Source organism: Lemur catta, chromosome 12 (genome assembly GCF_020740605.2).
Source record: "Lemur catta isolate mLemCat1 chromosome 12, mLemCat1.pri, whole genome shotgun sequence".
Classification (NCBI taxonomy): domain Eukaryota; kingdom Metazoa; phylum Chordata; class Mammalia; order Primates; family Lemuridae; genus Lemur; species Lemur catta.
In genome coordinates this window covers 73,915,146-73,935,473 of record NC_059139.1, presented here as the reverse complement: position 1 = coordinate 73,935,473, position 20,328 = coordinate 73,915,146, and positions in this window count along the sequence as shown.

Sequence of the window (20,328 nt, the reverse complement as noted above, 5' to 3'; positions counted from 1 at the left end):
GCCAGTCAGTAATTGGGAATCACATCAGAGTCCACCATAAAACCTGGATCCCTGAAAGGCTATACCCTTTTAAAAACAGTGAACTAAAATAACAAAAAATTGAAAAGATAAGATAGTAAGGAAAATAACCATTCTCAGCCTTGGCTATTCATGGATATTTTTTAAAGGCTCCCCTGCAAATTAACAGTCACTGGCTAACATTTGCATGGGTTTAGTAACTGAATCTATAATATTTGCATAGTTTGTATTGCTGATAATTGTATTTTTAAGAGGCCATGTCAGTAATGCTCAGTGCCTGACAAAAGCAAACAAAAATCATCCCTGGAGAAAGGAACCCTTAACCAGGCCTCAAAATAAACCCCACAGATAGAATGCCAGCAAATACAAACTCACATTTTCGAATCACAGAGAACAAAAAGGAGATAACCCAGCATTAGGAGTGTAAGTCAAGAGAAACAGCAAACAATATACCTACATCCTCAAAGACTTCAATATTAAATTTTCAGATACTATAAAATAATTGTTTTATATAAAAAGTTACTTGATATTTAATATATATAAGAAAAAAACTAAAAATGGGCAGATACTTTTTAAAAAACTAGAGGTTTTTAGAAATGGAAAATACAATAATCTAAAATTAAAATGGAAAGTTTGAGTAGCAGAGGAGATACAGCTAAAAGGAGAATTCATAAACTGAAAGACATGAATAAAGTAAAAGAGAATAGAAAAAAAAAGCAGCCTTTTTTCTTCTAAATGGATAATTTCTGTATGGAACACTCAGAGGTTAAGACATATGGAGTATAGTGTGATGCTTTCCAAGATACATCTATCTAATCTTGCAGAAGAAAAAAATAGAATAGGGGAAAGGCAATGTTAAACAGATAATGGAGTTTCCATTGGTTTGTGAAGAAGAATGCAGAAAGAGATTTTGGAGGAGAATATCAGAAACTCAGTTTTTGGTGAGTTAACTTTGAGATATCATTAGACAACCAAATGTTGACTATGCAGATGGATATAGGAGTTCAGTTCAGAGGACAGGGATATAGATGGTATACATGTGGCATTTTAAGCCAGGAGCCAGCCTGTCTGAAGTCATCACTCTTGATCATCATCCATTAGTTTGGGTAGAAAGGAAAGATGTCTAAGGACTGTGCCTTTGGACACTCCAAAATTTGGAAATCAAGTAGATGAAGAAAATTCATCAAAGGAAACTGAACGTGGATAACCTGAGAGCTGGGAGGAAAACCAGGAGTGTATGCTGTCCTGGAATAAAGTAAAGAAAGCCTTTCAAGGAGGAGAGAGTAATCAATCATGCTATATGACGCCGATAAGTAAAGTGAGGGCTAAGAATTGATCATTGGGGTTAGCAACATGGAGATCACTGGCATCTTTGATGAGAACAATTTTAATGATGTGGTGAGGGCAAAAGCCTTACTATAGTGGGTCTAAATTCTATGAGGCATGTCTAACCTTAATATCAAAACCACATAATAATAGTATGAGAAATGAAATTTATAAGCCAATCTCACTCATGGGCATAATGCAAATGATTAGCAATCAAAATGGCCAACTTAGGTTTAGCATGTTGTCTTAGTCGATTCTACTGCTGTAACAAAATACCACAGAATGGATAATTTGTAAACAAAAGAAATTTATTTCTCTTAGTTATGGAGGCTGAGAAATCCAAGATCAAGGCACTGACAGAGTCAGCGTCAGCGAATTGCTTTGCTTTGATGATGGCACCTTGAATGCTGTGTCCTCACATGGCAGAAGGCAGAAGGGCAAACAGGGTCTCCGGCTCTTTCATCCAAAAGGATGGAGCCCTCATGTTCTGATCACCTCCTAGAGGCCCTACCTCTTAATACTGTTGCTTTGGGGACTAAGTTTCAACAGGAATTTTAGAAAGGACACAACGTTCAAATCATAGCACACATTAACAGATTAAAGTGAAAAAATATATGTATGACTTTATCACTAGAGACAACAAAAACATTCAAGAAAATTTAATATGCATTCATGATAAAGAATCTTAGCAAACTAAACTTAGAAAAGAACATCCTTAACCTGACAGAGGTATCCTTACCAAAGACCTAGAACAAAATCACTGCACATTGAAACATAAAAATCATTCTCTCTGGACCCCAGGCAAGAATGTTTACTATTATTACTACTTCTATTTAACATGGTGATTAGAAATTTTAGCCAGCAAAAAAAAGATTTTTTTAATAAATAGGTAAAGACCAGAATGGAAGAAACAAACTTTGAATTATGTACAGCTGGCAGATATATAGACATATTAGACATAGACAACCAAAAATCCAAAGCAATCTATAAATTAGAATTAATAAAAGAGTTTAAAAGTTAGTTGGATATAATGTTAAAATATAATATTTATTTACATTTCTATACACCAATAATAAAGTAGAAAAAATGTAATTTCAAAAAAATACTTTTTACCAAAGAAAGAAGTACACAGAGTAGTGTTACTTTTATGGATAAATTACAAAACAATACTGAAAGGCAAAAAAAAAAAAAATACTATAGAGAGCTAACATGTTCCTGGAAAGAAAGACTTAGTATTCTAAAGATGTCTTGTTTGAAGACAATTCTCCATAGACCTCTTGCACTTCTGCACATCTTGCAAGCAGAAGTACCTGCTGCCTTTGCTCTGGATTATCTTTTCAAGGATGTTTTTATGGTAAATAGCCTTTGAAGACAGATAGTGTCTCCCTCTAGAGCAAAGGGCAGACGTGCTTACTGTCCAGTATATTCATGTTTCCTAAGCTCAATGTTCCTCTCCTGATACACAACCCACTACATATATGGGTTGTCACCCAACCTCTTCATATTTTCCTGTGGGAATTGAGGCTTCAGAATCTGTACAGAAAGAGGCTGATACTCTGGCTACTGCCATTGTTGTAGATAATAAAAAGTCTTGTCTTGGACCCAGGAGTCTTGTGTCTTCTGCCAGCATCCCTGAAACTGTCAGGCTGATGTGTGAGTTTGCAAGTAGAGTAACATCTCAAACCCCTCACAGTTCTTAACATGGCAATTCTCCCCTAACTGATCTATTTATATCATGCAATTCCAAAAAAATCTTAATAAGGTTATTTTTAAAGTCAAATTTAGCAAGCTTATTCTTAAATTCACACAGAGGAACAAAAGGTTAGGAATAGTCAAATCATACTTGAGGAACAAGGTGGTAGGATTTGCCCAATCAGATAATAAGACATTATAAAATGATAATAACCTGTAGTAATTAAAACAACCTGACAAGGGCTTAGGGATAGATAAATAAACCACTGGAGCAAATTAAACAACCCTAACACATACCTAAACAGTGTATTACAGAGGTGACAGTGCAAGTTAGCAAGGAAAGGATAGAGTACTATAAAAATGGCCCTGGTTAAATTGGTTATCCCTAGTAAAGACATTGAACTTGGATCTCTACATTTTACCATACACAATAATTAATAACAGATGAACTAAAAACAAATGGAAAAGGCAAAATTTTCAAGATTCATAGAAGAAAATATAGGATAATATTATTATGACATTATGAAATTAATCTTTATGACCTCAGGGTAGGAAAAAAAAAGACAAAAAAGTGCTAACCATTAAGGCAAAGACTGGTAAATTTATCCATATTAAAATTAAGGACTTCTCTTTAAATGTCACCTTGAAGAGAATGAAAAGGCAAATCACAAACTAAAAGAAAATATATGTAACACAGAAAACCAACCAAGGATCCACATCCAGAATATATAAAGATCTTCAAGTAATCCATTAAACAACAGCTTCCTCTCCAAAGAAAATCCAATAGAAAAATGGAACAAAAGACATAAATGGACATTGCCCTAAAAAGGAAATACAAATGGCCAATAATCACATGAAAAATGCTCAAACTCATTTTTGTTTAGATAAATGCAAATTAAAAATACAAAACTCATGCCCAATAGATTTGCAAAAAGTAAAAGTCTTACATGATTAAGTTTTGGCAAAGATACAGAGCAATGAGAACACTTATACACTGCTGAAGGGAGTTGGAAAAAAGTTTGGCACTATCTTATAAAGGAAAATACACACACACAGCAATTTGCTTCATCGTTATATACCTCAGAGAAACTTTTACACTCGTGAACCAAGAAACATGTACCAAAATATGTATCACAGCATTGTTTGTAAGAGTAAAACCAGAAGTTTTAAAAATATTTCATTCAATGAAATAGGGTAGTAAAAATGAATGAATTACAGCTGCGTTTCTCAGTATGAATGAATCTTAGATACACTTGAATGAAAAAGCAAGGCCTAGAAGAATTCATAAAGCCATACACCATTTTGTTTAGCAAAATGTGGTATATGTATACCATGGAGTATTACTCAGCTATAAGAAATAACGGTGATATAGAATCTCTTTTGTTCTCCTGGAGAGAGTTGGAACCCATTCTACCAAGTGAAGTATCCCAAGAATGGAAAAACAAGCACCACATGTGCTCACCAGCAAACTGGTTTCCCTGATCATCACCTAAGTGCACATTTGGGAATAACACCAGTTGGGTGTCAGACACATGTGGGGGGTGGGGGAGGGGATGGGTGTATACCTACATAATGAGTGCGATGCACTGAAGCTCTGACTCAGGGCGGGGGGGGGGGAGGGGGGGGGGAGGATGGGGGGGCATGGGCAAAATACATAACCTGAACTTTTGTACCTCCATAATAAGCTGAAATAAAAATAAATAAATAAACAGATAAATACGTATTTTAAAAAGGCAAGCAAAATTAAATGATCTGTTATTTAGGAACACAAATGAATTTAGAACAAAGGGGAAAAGGAAAAGGGAACAATTGCAAAATTTCAGAGTGGTTGTTACCTGCGGTAGGGCAGACAGTGGGATGGGATTGTAGGGATTGTGGGCCCACACAAAGGGCTTCAACCAAATCTGGACGTTTTATTAAAATTTTCTTAAGTAAAAGGGTGGCCTCACCAGTATTTGCTTTGCTAATATAAAATGTATATCTATGTTAACCTATGTAACACTACATTACATATTTACAAAACATACTTATATGTAACAAATCATTTTGCATCAAATATTTAAAAATATAGATGAAAAAAGTATACCTTATTTAAATTGATTGATTGACTGGATATCAAGGATTGCTAAGCCTGGACACTAGTTTGCCCACCCATTTGGTAGTGGAGGTTCGCTCTGTGTGAAGCAGACCTTCCACAACTACATGTCTAAGCAGGTGATGGAGGTGGGAGAACCCAGTTGCCTCCCAGTGCTGGGAGTGTAGCATTGCATTACTTCCTGGTTTCCATCTGACCCTCATTGGAATTCTAAGAACAGCTGTTCATGTGGTGCTGAGACAGCTGTGAGAATTCATGTGGCACATCTGTCATGTCATTACCATAGAAATCAAAGGGCCACTATGCCGATTTTGTAACACAGTGGGGGGCCCTTTCATTATCAGTTCATTTTTAATTACAGTAATAAATCTGGTATCAAAACCTCCTAGCAATACAGAGACTTGTCTGATAATGGGATAATCTATAGATGAAATGGAAATTCGGTTAGGGTCAAGCAAGTCTATCCATTTCATTTATATGAGTAAACCACAATTTATTTATCCATACTACCATTGGTGGATATTAGGTTGTTTCCTGTTGGGGCATTATGCTTATTAAAATCAATCCCAGTTTCTTGAGATATTTACTAGGTACAAATGCAGCAAGAGAGACTTCCTCAGTTCCTGAAATGCAACCATCTCCATCAAATAAACTTCAGAAAACTAAAACCATCTCTAAGAAATAACTCTTCAAAGCATCCCTTTCCTATTCTTTTTCCTTGGCTAATAAAAAGATGTGTCAATGCCAGCAGCCCAAGAAGAGAGAAACATCGGAAAGGGCAGGCATTATTTGAGTCAGCTCTTTTATTCACCACATGATGGAAGAGACATTCATGCATTTCTTGAATTTTTTCCACAGTTTGGCATCACTTGAAAGATCTGGAGATGAGAGGCATCAACATCAAGTGGCCTGAGGATACTTGGTTAGACCAGGCTGCTGGGCACTCACTGAGTTTATTCGTCTAGCCTGAAATCTTAGCATGGGGTGACTTGGGGGGGGGTGTGTGCACACACGTGTGTGCACATGTGCACATGCTCACGTGCCTGTGTGCACCATCCAACCATAAGTGACAGCCACCAAATGCAGCAGTCTATTCAGCCTTCTGTGATTAACATAATGGAAAATGGAAAGTTAGTCACTGAATAAAAGATTTTTAAAAAGAACAGTCTTAGATGCTGCCTTGATGGACACGGGTGGCTACTGACAATGGTCATGTTTGTATATAATCCCAAAATGAATGAAGAAAGGACAGCAAGCTTGATTTTGTTGACTGAAATGATGCTATTGTATTTTTAAGTAACATCTTGCAACCGAGTCACTTAGTAAGTGGGAGAAAAAAAGCAATCTGGATAATTGGCTTTAAATGAAGCTTTTATTAAAGTGTTTCTTCAATTCCAAATCAAAAATTGGATTACAATACAGGATTCATGGATATAGAGAGGCAAATACTGGGAAGCACGTTTACCGATAACTTAAATAATTGAACTTAATGTGAAAATTAAGCTACAAGCACCCCTATTATTAGATAATTCAGATGACTGAATTTGCTCTAAAATAAACTATAAAATAGGAAACATACTTGTCTTAGAACAAGTTTATACTAATGGATGTTTAGTCCACTTTTCTACTCTTTCCCTGTGGCTGCTGTTGAATGTTACTGTCCCGTTTTCTTCCTTGCCCTATCTCATTCTTCAAATTAACCAAAGATACTAAGAAAATTAGTGATTGGAATCTTCACATCTCCTAGAGTTAGTGATGCATTTGAACATGATCTCCAAACATAGAACTGGGAAGAAGAACAGACGATTGTGGCAGGGAGGATTAAATGAATTATGTAAAACACTCATGATGTTTTAAAACATTATGTTGTGAAATATACAGCATAGAGAAAAGTACATATAACATGTCTCGGTACAGTTGTAATATGGTTGTGAAGCAAACACTGTGCAAGCCCCACTCGATAGAACCTCACGGGCCCCCTGGAAGTCCCTGCCTCACATGCCCCTCCCAGACCCCGGCATCTCCCCACCTCCAGATGTAACCACTCTCCACCCTCCTTGTTTTATTTTTGTTTCACCAATCTAGTGTACATGAAAATGTAGTTTGGTTTTGCCGTTTTGAACTTTATACAAAAGAATAATACTGTGTGTATTGTTTTGTGACTTTCGTTTTTTTTGCTTGATAGGGTTTATAGGACCCATCCATTTTGTGGTGTGTAACTCAAGTTTACGCAGTTTCATTGCTACATAATTGTCTTAGTCCATTCGGGCTGCTATAAAGAAATACCATAAACTGGGAAGCTTGTCAACAACAGAAATTTATTTCTCACAGTTCTGGAGGCTGGAAAGTTCAAAATCAAGGCGTCAGCAGATTGGGTGTTTAGTGGGGGCCTGTTTCCTCATAGGCAGAGCCTTCTCACCGTGTCCTCACCTGTGGAAGAGACAAGGCAGCTTTCTAGGGCTTCTTTATAAGCTCTGCCCTCATGACTTAACCATCTTCCAAATGCCCCATCCTCTGACCTTTACCTTGGAGTCAGAATTTGGGAGGACATAAGCATTCAGACCATAGCAATAATATTCCACTGTGGGGCTATGCCACTATTTATTTAATATACTATTGAAAAGCATTTGTTTTGTTTTATCTTGTTTTTCATTGTGGGACAAGTATAAACTCTGCTGCCAAGAACATTCTTGTACATGTGTCCTAGTGCACCCAAGCACATATATCCCCAGAGTATGTACCTATAAAGAGGCATTGCTAGTATTTGCATATCTTCAATTTTATTAGGTGATGCCACACCGTTTTCCAAAGGTGTTGAATCAATTCACATCTTTACCTGCAGTGCATGGAAATTTCTACTGATGGCCTATTTGCTTCTGATTGTCATGTAGTGGTGTCTTATCATGGTTTCAGTCTGCATTCTCCCAAATATTTAAAAAACTGGATACCATTTCCTATGTTTATTGGCCACTGAGGAAATAATGTTTGTAAAGTCCTTTAAACCAACATTTGCTTTTAGAAACAGACAGGAAAGGGTTAAAAGAACTGCCACAGTTTCAGTGTGGATTATAGCTGTTGGGGCAAAAACCACACAAAGAAGGCAAGGAAGGTGAGGGACTCTTTAAGAGGTCAATAGATGAAAAAGACAAAGCTTTCTTCTCCCTTCACCTTGTGGTTTTATTACATCATGATGTATGGAAGGAGGCCATTACCTTGGGTTTAAATGAGAAGTCCCAGGGATCTCAGCAGTGCCTCAATTTAAGATTGTGTGGTTACTGTGATGACATAATTTAATTAAATATCATGTAACCCAATGAAATAAGAATGGGAAAAAGAGTTGTCATTCCTCTGCTCTGAAAACAAAGTTGAATGAATGCTTTGGAAATCTAGATGAAAGGAAAGTCACAAGAAAAGCCTGTCCAATTAATTGCAGGGAACACAAGATGTAGAATGTGGAAAAAATTATAAAAACCTAGAAAAATTTTGCATTTAAATTGCTTCAGAAATGCATTTAACCATAATTCCATAATATGATCTAATATCTATTCTAGTCCATTTTCTATTTTCTCCAGTTGTACCAAAAATTCTTTTATAGCTTTTCTTTTTTAACAGTTAATTTTCTTAGATGTAATAATGACACTGTGGCTATGTAAGAGAAGTTCTTTATTCTTTTTTTTTTTTTTTTGACAGAGTCTTGCTCTGTCACCCAGGCTACAGTGCAGTGGCGACATCAGACTCCTGGGTTTAAGCAATCCTCCTGCCTCAGCCTCCCCAGTAGCTGGGATTAATAGGCACACACCACCACACCCTCCTGACTAATTTTTCTATTTTTTGTAAAGACAGGGTCTCAGTCGTGCTCAGTCTGGTCTTGAACTCCTGGCTGCAAGCAATCCTCCTGCCTTGGCCTCCCAGAGTGCTAGGATTACAGGTGTGAGCGTCTGGCTGTTCCTTATTCTTAAGATGTACATATTGAAGTACTTCAGGGTAAAGTGTTGTGACTCTAAACTCACTTTATGTATGAGTGTTTGTATATGGGGGCCGGAGGAGAATGTGACAATATGTTAAAGTTGTTGAATATAGGTGGAGGCTAAAAGTGTGTATTGTTATTCTTTCAATTTTTCTGTAGGTTTGAAGTTTTTCAAAATAAATATCTGGGGAGAAAATGCATTTAATTTCTTACTCCTTTTTAAAGAAATTGAGACTAGAAATCATAGATAACATATTACGGAGACTGTTTATACAAGAATGACACTGTGGAACACAAATGAAAGAAAAAAGGCCTTGACCGTGCATCAAAAGATAGGCAATGAATCTGCACACGTGTGCGCACACACGCACACACACACGTATGCACATGTATTTTTATATGAAAGATAAAATATTGGAAATATTACATAAATATATATATACCTTTTTGAGGTCTTTTTTTATTTAAGACTAAATTAAATACAGGAGTTTTATTTTTGTTTTTCATTAATCCTAGTGCGACAATGATTTAAAAAGTAGGAGGTAGAGTTTCTATCATTTTAGGGAAATTATGGAATCTACTTCTGGTGATATTTTGATCATATACACTTTTTTTTCAATTAAATAACCAGCTAGCTGTTCTGTTAACCATGCTGATAAGAGGATGTTTAGTGTATCTACTTAAACCAAAACAGAGTAGAAAAATCATGATTTAAAAAGTGCCAATTTTTTTTCAATTGAGGTATGATTTACCTATAGTAAAATACATATACGTTACAGTACAGTTCTCTACATTTTGATAAGTGTCTAAACTTGTGTGACAAACACCCTAAATGTGCTACACAATATATACAAAACAAAGTTTACAATTTGTGTGCATGTGTATGTGTGTGTATATACCACCCCAGAAATTTCTCTAATTCCCTTGCATCACCACAGGCATTTGCTGTTCTGAGTTCCACTGTGTATTTTTTTTTTTTGCCTGTTATTGAGCATCTTATGAATGGAATAAAAAAATATGTGTTCCTTGTGTCAGAATTCTTTCTCTCACTTAATCATTAATAGACATTTAGGCTGTTACCAATTTTTGACTATTATAAACAAAGGAGCTATAAATACCTTTGTATAAATCTTTTGGGGGGATATGTTTTCCTTTCTCTTAGGAAAATGCCTAGGAGTAGAATTCCTGAGTCATAGGATATGTGTATACATACAAACTTTTATAAGAAACTGCCATACTGTTTTCTAAAGTGGTTGTAGCATTTCCCACTACTACCAGTAAGAATAAGTATGAATTCCAATGACTCCGTATCTTCGTCAACATTTGGTGTTATCAGTCTTTTAGATTTAGCCATTTAAAAATGTATGTAGTTAGTTTCTCATTGTAGTTTTAATTTCCTTGCCCTGATGACTAATGACGTTAAGTATATTTTCATGTGCTTATTATCCATCCCCATGTCTCCTTTCGTGAAGCATGCGTTTATGTCTTTGATCTATCTTGAAGTAATGCTTGCATTTTAGCATCATGTGTTTCCTCACTGAATCATGTTATTTTTGTTTCTAGACTTTTTATCATGTTTCAGTCATTTATTTGTCTATCCTATGCCAACATCACATTGTTTTGATCACTTTAACTTTCTAGTAAACCTTGAAATCAGTAGCATGAGTCTGCCAACTTTGTTCTCCTTTTCCAAATTTTTTTTTATTAATCTAATTCCCTTGAATTTCTATATACATTTTAGGATGAACCTATCAATTTCTAAATAAAAAAGCTTACTGGAACCTTGATAAGGATGTGTTTCAATGTCTATATTAATTTTGAGATAATTAATATCTTAACAATATTGAGTCTTCTAGTAAATGAACAAAATATATTTCTTTATTTATTAAAATCTTCAGTTATTCTCAGCAATGTTTTGTAGCTTTTAGAGAAGTCTTGAATTGCTTTTTATTAAATGTATTCCTATGTATTGTATGTTCTTTATGCTACTATAAATGAAATTTTAAATTTTTTAAGTTGTTACTACTCATATGTAGAAGTGCAATTTATTTTTGTATATTGCCTTTATATCCAGGGACCTCGCTAGATTCACTTATTCATTCTAAGTAGTTGTTTTACAGATTTCTTGAATTTTTTAATCCAAAAAAATCATATCATATACAAATAAAGACAGTGCTTATTTTTTTTCCAAAATTTATGCCTTTTTTTTTTTTTAACTTGCTTTACCGAACTGGCCGTGACCTCCAGTGCAATATTGAATAGACAGGGTGAACTTCTTGTTCCAGATCTTAGGAGGAAAGCATTTAATCTTTCACAAGTAAGTATGATCTTACTGGTAGGGTTTCGTAGATGCCCTTCATAAATTTAAAAAGTTCATTTTTCTTTTTAGTTTGTTGATAGCTTTTATTATAAATGGGTATTGAATTTTGTCAAATGTTTTCTTAATCATTTGATATCTATTCTCACATTTACCATTTCTGGTATTCCTCATTACTTCATGTCTATATAAATGTCTTCTAATATTTTTCTTTATCCTGAAAAAATTCTTTCTAGTATTTCTTGAAGATGGATTGATGTGATCATAGAGATTCTCTCATTTATTTTCCTTTGTTATAGTATGGCCTCTATTTTCTGAAAAGGTTTATGTAAAATTTCTTAAATGTTGGAAAAAGTTCCCCAGTGAAATGTTATGGGCCTGGAGTTTCTCTGGGGGAAGGTTTTCTATTTTCTTTTTTTTCTTGTATCAGTTTTTTATTGCTTCTAAGTTGTAGAATTCATTGGCATAAAGTTGTTCATAATCCCTTGTTATCTTTTTAATGTTAGGATCTATAGTCATGTCCCTTTTCTACCTTGCTGTTGGTGATTTGTGTTTCTTTCTAACAAAGCAAAAACCGAGTCTCCATCCACAAGTTCAAGATCATCATCCAATAATTTAATTATCTGATGGAAAAAAGTCAACAATCTACAGAGGAAGATAACAGAAACCAGAATCACTACAACATCCTGGGTATAATAAAAGACTACTAGATACATAAAGGAAAAGAAAAATCTAATCCATAGTCAAGAAAAAAAATAAGTCAATTGAAATAGACCTGATATGATTTAGATTTTGGAATTAACAGACAAAGACTTTAAAGAAACTATCATAAATATGTCCAAGTACTTTGAGGGAGAAAAATGGTCATAATGAGTGAACAGATGGGGAATCTCAGCAGAGAAATGGAAACTATATTTTTAAAAAAAGAAAATTCTAGAATTGAAAAGTACAATATCTGAAATAGAAAATTCACTGGATGTGGGCATAAGAGCAAATGCAAGTTGGCAGAAGAAAGTGTCAGTGGATATGAATATATAGCCATAGAAATGATCCAATCTGAAGAATGGAGAGAAAAAAAAGAACAAAGCCTCATGAGCCTGTGGTACCATATCAAGCTGTATAATATATGTGCAACTGGAATCCCAGACAAAGAGGAAGAAAAAAGGGGGGTGGCAGGGGAAATATTTGAAAAATTAGTAGCCAAGTCCCCATAACTTGGAGGGACTTAAACTTGCCGGTGCCAGCAGAGCTGAACCATCTTTTTAATCTTTTCAGCCTTCCAATTGCTGCTTTTGTTGGGCTCTGTATTGTCTCGCCCTTGCACGCACAGAACAGGAGTCCGCGAAGAATCTGCCGAGTTCATATGTAGATTCAGAGTTTATATGTAGGTCTCTTTCATTCACAGGATTTTCTCACTCAATTTCCAGCCTCATGGACAGCCCCAAACTCCATTCTCTGACCCTTCAAGTCTATGAAACAGCAGCTTTCTGCCCAGCTTCTAACCTTCCCTGTACTGTTAGACTGGGGGGGGTCTCCTCAAGGGAAAAGCCCTGTAAAAGTAGATCTTACCCAGTGAGTGTGGCTCCTCTCTTTAAGTGGTTGAATCCCCTTTAATAGCTATCTACTTTCTATTGTTCTCCGGTGACTTCAAAAGACATCCCCCTGTCAAGAGTTTAATTGTCATCTGTGGGAGGGTCAGTCTAATACAAGCTGCACTACCACTGCCAGAACCTTACTCCTCATGTGTTGGTTTTAAAGAGACCAAATTTAGATACCCTGGTCTTTTAATACTACATATGTGCTGTCTACACTGGCAGAGGCAGCTCATTGCCTGCCAATACCCATATTCTCTTTCTTCCTCAGTAAAAGAACCCCAATTTGATGTGAAGTCACAAGGCACACTTCTTATGCAATATAAATTCTGGCTAAGGGAGACATGAGCAGAAACTGTTAGAAGGAACTTTGTGGAAGTCTCCTTATGAAGAAGCAGACGGCAAAAGAAAGCCCATTTGCCTTCCATCTTTCTCTCCACGTTCCAGCATGGAATGTGGACATAATGGCATCCATCTTGGATTGGGAATTGACCACAGAAAGATGGAACAAAAAGTTAAAAGCAGAGTAGACCTCTACTTTCTACCACACCAGATATGCTGACCACTAGGCTTCTTGTAAATAAATGAGATCATTTTTACCTTGTTCCAGCCAATGTTAGTAGTAGTTGATGCCAATCCTAACTGATATAAGTGCAATGAGGCTCTTGTAGGAGTAATGCATCAGTAAATACAAGTATATCCACTATCTACAACTTTTATCAGGGAAGAAAGTAGATGAACTAGAGGGGTCATTAGCCTGAAAACCAGGAGACCTGAATTCTAGTCCTGCTTCACCCGACTATATCTACGTATTTCTGGGCAAGTCCCCCTCTCTGGGGCCATGGTTTCCACATCTGTATCTCTAATTTTTCTCCTCTCATTCCACTGAAACTCTCCAGGGTACTGATAACATTTTTGCTATTTTAAAGAGCTATGGAGCTTTATACATACATGTAATTTTTTAAAAATTTGATCATGAGCCTTTACTTACAAACAAAACTCCCTCTACACCTCATTTTACAGAAACATTTTGTGACCAAAGCCAAAGAGACTGTGTGCCCATTGATCTTTGTCTGTTGACTTTGTGTTTTGAATGGAAAGAAAAAATTTTTTCAAGGTATCTCTCTGCTCACAAATAGATCCCTAATCTTTTAAGAGGCTAGAAGCAGCTGAAGGCACAAATAAAACACATTTTCAACTGTGCTGAGGCTCAGAGCTATAGTTGAGATGATGAAATGGTTTTATTTTCTAGATGACTATTTTTCAAGCTAGAAATATGTTTTGCATCAGTGATGTGTTAAGGTCAAGTCAAGAAAAGAGACAATATGTCCCATGTCACGGAGACCAGGATAATGAGAGTGTTCTCTGGGAGCCGGCTCAGAAGCTGTTCATTTCACCGGCAAAAGGTTATACCAGACAGATTGGTTCTCATGCGATGTCTTAAATTAAACTGCTGACATGGTCTGCCTCAAAGTAGGAAGCATACGTGTTTGCCAAACAGACCCCAAAGTGAATCCCTGTTTGAGAGAGTTGGTTCCTTTATCTGCAACCTTTGAGGCTTTTCTGTTTTTAAGGTCTGCTTAGGAATTAAACAAGGTTTTCCACTGCAGAGCAGCTGCTAAGGTGTTCGTGAGGGAGGCCCGGTGGATCCGGAGCATGGTGGTGTGTCAAGTGCTGTGGGACAGAAGCTACATAAATGCCTGGTTTCTAAGTAGAATTTAGAAACATCGCACATACAAGATGCACGGGACGGTGGAGAGGAGTAACTGGAGATGGCAAGAACTGACCTATATGAGATCCGCTCAGCCATTCCCCTCCATTGCGGCCACCGTCATCCACCACCAGAGCTACAAGAAGACCAGCTGTCACGGTGAACGTTCTGCAGACCCTACCCCAGGTACCGGAAACAGCATTGGACCAAGATCCCCAGAGGATTCAGAAGAGAGGATTAGCCAGGCACAGTTCTAGGTTTGGGGGGTGCAGCAGGGAATATAAAAGACAAATCCTGCTTGCATTGCATGCACGTTGTATTGGGGGAAGGGAGAGAGGCCAGGAAAGAAGCAGAGAAGTAAGTCTTAGTATTCCTGATGGTGATCATGTCAGGGCGGGTAGAGGAGAGGGGGTGTCATGTACAGTGAGGGTCACTACTTATAAATGGTGGTCGGGGGGCCTTTGCTAAGACGGTGAAATTTGGACAGAGCTATAAAGGAAAAGAGGAAGCAAACCACTGAGTGAGTGGTCAGAAGACCTGAATTCCAGCCCATCTGCCTCCCTCTCTCTATGTATTGCGACATTTCGCAAGCTTCTTAGATTTCCTGAACTTTGGTCTCCTAGGAATACAAATGCTCATGATGACTAATTCATGGGTGATTTGTGAGGCTCAGAGGTATAAAGAGCTGAACTTTGAGCACTTAATCTGTCTTCCCTGAGCACCATCCACAATTTGTGACCTCACTTGCCAGAATGGAGTCCCCACCACCACTGCCCCTCCTGTAGACCATCCCTCACTGATGTCCTATCTGGACACCCCCCTCACACCTCCTCCTTGTCACAGTTTCATCCCCATGACCGAGGAATTTAATATCCCCTCTTCTCTAACATCTCCATGTACCTTCTCCCCAGGCTGTGGTCCTTCCCCAGGGTGAAAGCCACCTCCAGTTTCCTCTGGCAGAAAGTGTCCCTCTCAACTCAGCGGTTCTGGTCGAGTTTATATAAGAGATTTGGGCCAGGAGCGGTGGCTCACGCCTGTAATCCTAGCACTTTGGGAGGCCGAGGCGGGTGGATCGCTTGAGGTCAGGAGTTCAAGACCAGCCTGAGCAACAGCGAGACCCCATCTCTACTAAAAATAGAAAGAAATTATCTGGCCAACTAAAATACATATAGAAAAAATTAGCTGGGCATGGTGGCACATGCCTGTGGTCCCAGCTACTCGGGAGGCTGAGGCAGTAGGATCGCTTAAGTCCAGGAGTTTGAGGTTGCCGTGAGCTAGGCTGACGCCACGGCACTCACTCTAGCCAGGGCAACAAAGCGACACTCTGTCTCAAAAAAAAAAAGAGAGAGAGATTCGGATCCTCCTTGCTCCCATCGGTTGGGGCTGTACAACGCACACAGTGTCTGTCTCCTTTTTGATTCCTGGAGCTACAAGACTTGGCACGCTCAGTCCCTCTGTCCTGACTGCTGGGTGGGCAGGTAGAGGGACAGCAGCACTGCCACACGGGAAGAGTGCCCCACAGATGTGACGTGACGGGAGAGACCCGAGGGGGCTGTGCTGCAATTCCTGTCCTGGAGTTTATCCCTCACCAACAATAAGTTCTTTCTCATTAATTTGAGAGAATGTCTGTATTTGGGGTTTCTGTAATCTTATTTTGTGTTTCAGTTGAGTAAGTGTTGCTGAATATCTGTAGCATGTGTGATAATTTTTTGTAAAAAACTCAATAAAAGAAACATTAGCATAGAAAAATATTTTATGTTGTGTAAAACACTTGGCTGAGGAAATGTTTTAATGCATTATATCAACATGCTGCAGACTCTCAGCAGTTAGATTATGAGCAGAACTCTGTTTAGCACTGAAGGAGACCCGAGTCCACAGTGCCAGGCTGGGGCAAAGGGCACTGGGGTGGCCGGATCAGAAAAGGCCTGGGTAGCAGGTTCTCTTCAACGAAACCAGCCCTTGTTCAGCACCTTCAATGCAAACCATTGTTCTGGGTGCCTTAGAAGACACATTGATGAAAAATACATCCAACCTACCCTCCCGTGGCTTTTACTAGCTAGAGCTGGTCCGGGTATAAACATTAATGCATTTGGCCCATCTTTGTGGGAGTTACTATGAGCAAGGCACTGTGCAGGATGCTGGGAAATAAAGATAAAAAGATGTGGACCTTGCCCTTTGGTGCTGGTTCTAGCAGGGGTGAGGAGGCATGATCACAGGTTGTCATAAAATGATATCATATATGACAAGTGGTAGATTTTGACATTAATGATTTTATATCATATTTTTAACTCAGCATCTCACAGCACTTCACAGCCCTGTTTGACGGGCTTTTATTCACAGAGTTTTGGTGACTTACAGAATTGCAAAGGTCGTGCTTCCCCTTTCTTGTTCATGCTGCCGGCTCCGCTGACAAGGCCCCCTCGCCCCTTGCGCTGCTGTCTTCAGCTGACCTCACGGGCACCTCCCATAGTAAATGCTCAACAAACATCTGTGCATGGAATGGACAGGACCTGCTGTGTGCTTGCTGAATTTTGTGCTAGTACCCCCTCCATTTAACACACCTGTGGTCTCCTGACCTTGATCATCACTTGAACTGCCCATGACCCACCCTGTAGAAAGGAGACGTTTAATAATAGCACCCGCTCCACCTGGCAGGACAAACTGCCCTGCATTCAGACTTCAGTTCAAAGTCTCAAGGCTTCCCTGGCAGAGGCTACAAACTGGCAGAATCCGGATCACAGACATCAGTCGTGTTTTGTTTCTTTGAAAACATTTAGTTTTGAAAGGTTGAGACATTGACCACCAACTCCACTTCTAGTATTCTCTGCCAGCACCTCCTTCTTTTATATGACCTGACTGGAAACTGAAGACATTTGCACTGTCAACCCCTGGGGGCCAGCAGTCCTTGACTCAACCCTTCTTGATGCAGAGCCTGAATTTTCAGTGGCGTGTAGACCATGGCTGTCGAAGTCCACGCCATTCCCATAACACGAAATTTAGCACTGCAATAACCTCTACTCCCAGCTCATCAGAAGAAAAGCTGAACATCTCACTCCACTTCTGAAGGGTTGCTGATCCCTGACCTGCACAAATGCAATAGCATCGAGAAAACACTGGGGGACAGATCACGAGGGCAGCTGAGAATATTGGAGTCTTAATACGCTACAACTCAGCCTTTAAGAAAAAAATCCTGTGACTTAAAAGCACCAGTTTTTTCCATTTTGCATAAAAATAATCTAACGTTGGAGTAAAAGAAATAGGAAGTATATCAATTTTTAATAAATACAAGCCACAAAATAAATTTAATAAATTATAAATGATAAAATTATTGAAAAATTAAATATTAAACATTCCCACATAAAAATGGAGAACATTTATTAATTAGGGAACATTTTCAGAGTAATACTTGCACTTTAAATGCTCTTAACTTTTTAAATCTGCAATGTTGTAGACCTATAGGAAATGGTCTTGGTATGTTGGCACAGCTGGTCACACCGGAGGGATGACACGACCTGTCAGTTCCTGGCATGATGGTCAGTGTGGGGTGGGCACAAGATGGTTGGGACAGAGGGTAGGAAATGGGGCCAGCAATGAGATTCCCAGGACTGGAACTCAGGGAACAAAGTAATAGATTTCTCTTTTCCTGTTTGGATTTGCAAATACAGGGAAGAACAGCTATTATTTGATTGAATATTTCTGGAAGAAAGGTCCATACAGATATGTCTGCTTCTTTTCCAGGAAACTTGAGGGCAATTCCTAGTCCAGATGTTCTTATTCCAGAACTTGGACTGGAAAAGATAGGAAGAACAGATGATGAGAGAAGGTATCTGGAGACGGACAAGCTTTCAGTTTTCCTCTCCTCAGATTGCTGGGGTGCTTTTTTCTGTCACCCCCTCAGCTACACACAGTTATTCTTTGGATCCTCCCTGCCACAATTCCCCTCACCCCACAAGGGAAACTCAGAGGGCTCAACTTGTAGAACCCATGCACCAGGAATCGTGGCATGGCTTAGGTTGCATGCCACCATCAGGCCCCGAGAAACATCATCGCATCTCATTGCACTGTTTCATGAGGTCCCCTGAGTCATCTGAGGCGAGGGAGAGGGACATGCGCTGTGTGGAACCCCCTTCCTGGAGGGACTTCGTGCCGTCTGCAGGGACTAGGTGAAGTTAGCAGCCGGCGCCAGCTGCAGCTCCATCCTCAACTGCAGAAGCCACTTCCCTAGACTTGCTCTTCCAGGGCAGACTGCACCAGGCTCTGATAGGAGACTCATTCCAGAATGCCTGCCAGGGGGCCAAAGCTTTGTTGGGCCTGTGTTGCAGGCCACCTTCTTCCTCTGATCAATCTCGTCTCTTTCCCCTTCTCTTTGTAGCTATTAATCTCTAATAAATGTCTTGCTCTCCAAACTCTGTGTCAGTGACTGCTTCTGCAATGCCAGCCTTGCACCAGCGGGGACTGAGAGAAGGCTGAGAAAGCAAGTGGAGATAAGACCAGGTTTTGAAGCTGAATCACTCACCACCTGGCTGGCAATTAGGGCCTGTTTTTCTGGTGATAGGTGGAGCTCAGACGGCCTCTGCACCAGGTGGTAGTCCTGTTGTTAAAACTTTTATCAGTGGCGATTTGGGACGGCGTGTTAGTAAAAGGGAATGTCTTAGTGAGAGCAATTTATAAGGCCCCTGACACTTACAAAGATGCAGACATAAAGATAGTGGGATTGGATGGCTATTGCTAAGTGTCATTAATACTCTACAAAAAGATAACGAACAGCTGAAGATGAGTAAGTGTTAAACCAGGGATGTTAAGCCAGAGGGCTCCTTTGCACACAGTGGAGCTCTCATCTTCCCTGGGTGGAGAGTGCAGAAAGCCAAGGACCAAGCCAGGGGCTTCAAGCCAGAATGGCTGAAGCAACCAAGACAGGTCTGTTAACCCAAGGTCAGGACACTGGTTGGGAAACCTGGGACTTTGCCATATGGAATCAGGACATCTAGGTGGATGACCCCAAAGAAGTCATGGCAAACTCTAGTGGGAGAATAACAAGGTAGGCTCCTGAGGTGCTACAGCAAAGTCACCTATCTTCAAACAAGAATGATGCACCTGTTGAGATATTAATACAACTCCTGGCATGCTAACTGGACCATACTAGAGACAGTTTCCCCAAGACTTTCCAGCTTTTCTAGTTTTAGCATTGAAAGTCTCACATTATGGGAAACCCACCTGTTCTGTGCAAACTGTGACAATTGGCCACACTAAGCACGGGACACTGAGTTACCACGCAGCCTGAACTGCCCATGGTCCTTCAGGTCCTGTTGACCCACCATATCGTAAGGCCAGGCAAGCCCAGCAACAACCCATCATAAGAGGGAAGTGACACTTCTGGGTCAAGCACAAGTAGGACCAAATACACAAGCCGGCTGCAGGAACAGGCACCCAACTCCATGGCAGCCACCACTGCTGCACATGCCCCTGCACCAGCTCTGGCGTGGGTAGGGTGCAGCGTATGACCAGCTGAAAACGGAGGGAAAGCCTGAGTTTGGTTTACAGATGGTTGGCAAGGTATGTAGGTGTGAGCCAAAAATGCATGGCAGCTTCAGTATAGCCTCATCAGCAGTG